Below are 1,881 nucleotides of genomic sequence, written 5' to 3'. Positions count from 1 at the left end.
TAGTACCATGACCCCTTCTAAACCCAGCCTGGTAGATAGTAAAGCTTTAAGACCAATTACCACGGACCAGATTATCTTTTTTTATATCAGATTCATAAGAGGCCTTTTGATTTTGGCAAGACTTGCGTTTGGTTCATTCTGGTTCTGCGCCTTGCTGAGAATTTTCATTTCCACCCCTGGTAAGTGGAATCAGAATCTGCATTTTAATAAGACCTTATGTAAACATAGCAGGGAGCTCTGGTGATCTATTCTGGACAGGTTGGTGGCTCACTCAAAAGACAGGACATGTGGCAGTGGGGGTTTATTTTGCTATCCATCAGTCACCTGGAGATCTCGATAAACTGTAGATCCTGATTCCTTCTAGCTGGGTTGGAAAGGAGAAGACTCAGCAGGAATAGCTGAAATGAAGCACTTCGAAGCCCTGGATTCTAGGTGTGAGTGAGCCCTGAGACAACAGACTTCCCAGGCTGCCGTGGGACCAGGTGGGCTCATTTAATTCAATATATTATTCTTACCAACCTGCTCTGAATCAAGTGGAGACTCTTAAACCCTCAAGGTTTTTGCTATTGAGTGAGAACTGACTCCTAGCTGACCCTCCAGCAGGTTCTCAGAGGGAGTAGAAATGGCTTATCTTTCTCCTTTAGGGAAGCTGGTGGATTTGAACTGCCTGAATTTGGATTGTCAGGGCAGCTCCTTACCCACTCAGCCACCAGAGCTCCCTGGTAGAACCCATGTTGATGATAGTTGCTGTTGAGTCGACTGTAACTCGTAGGAACCCTAGGAACGACCGATCTGAACCATCTGAACCTATTCTGCACCATCCTCATCTCCAATGTACTTGAGCTCACTGTTACAGTCACTGTGTCCCTCCTCAAGGGTCTTCTCTTTTGCTGACCTCCAAAGACTGGCTTTTCCTAGCATCATGCCCACAGGATGTGAGGTGAAATCTCATCATCCTTGCTTCTAAGGAGCACTCTGATGTCACTTTCTCCAGGACATAGCTGTTCTTCAGCAGTTCATGGGATATTCAGTACTCTTCTCCAAAAACATGCCTTGAAGATGTCAGTAGTTCTTCTGACATCCTGTTCATTGTCCAACTTCCAGATGCATAGGAAGTGATTGAAAAGATGACGGCTTGAATCAGGTGCACACTAGTCTTTAACGGGCATTGCTGCTCCTTTGCACCTTGGAGAAGTCCTTACAACAGGTTTTTTCCAATTCAACACGTCTTTTAATGCAAATGGTTAAGGAACTCAGCCAGTAACCAAAAGGCTGGAGGTGCAAGTCTACCTAGAGGTGCCTCTGAAGAAGGACCTTGCTGTCGGTCTGGAAGGCGGTCTCTAGAAACCTGTGGAGCACAGCCCTCCTGTGACACAGATGGAGCCGCCTTGGCTTAGAGTTGATTCCATGGCAGCTGGTACCGTGGAAATCAAGTTCTGCTGGTGATAGAGATAGAATTGATTCCTGGGCCCTGGCAGTTGAAAGCTTGAGACACAGATAGTGTTAGATTTGGTCATTGCTGTCACAGCTGTCTTAAAATCAGGAAGGGTGTACATCAGGGCTGCATCCTTTCTCCATTTATATGCTGACAAGATAGTTTGAGAAGCTGGGAGCTCTGGTGGCTTAGTTGGTAAAGGAGTTGTGCTGCCAGGCCAAAGACAGGTGGTTCAAACCCACGAGTGTGGTGTCAAAGGTTTATTGTTCATACTGCCTTTTTTTTTCTTAAATTTTTTTTTATTAATTTCAATGAACATCTACAGAGATTTTGGACTTACATTCATTCATTGTTGCACTTTTCTCCCCACCCCCAGTTCGCTCCTCTCCTTGAAAAGCAAAAGAAAAACTCCTTCACTGGTACACAATCCCCTCGCACACCCCCAC

The sequence above is a fragment of the Elephantulus edwardii genome, unplaced genomic scaffold, assembly GCF_000299155.1.
Source record: "Elephantulus edwardii isolate Elephantulus edwardi_28Jun2011 unplaced genomic scaffold, EleEdw1.0 scaffold00214, whole genome shotgun sequence".
NCBI lineage: Eukaryota > Metazoa > Chordata > Mammalia > Macroscelidea > Macroscelididae > Elephantulus > Elephantulus edwardii.
Note: the sequence above shows the minus strand (reverse complement) of the source record.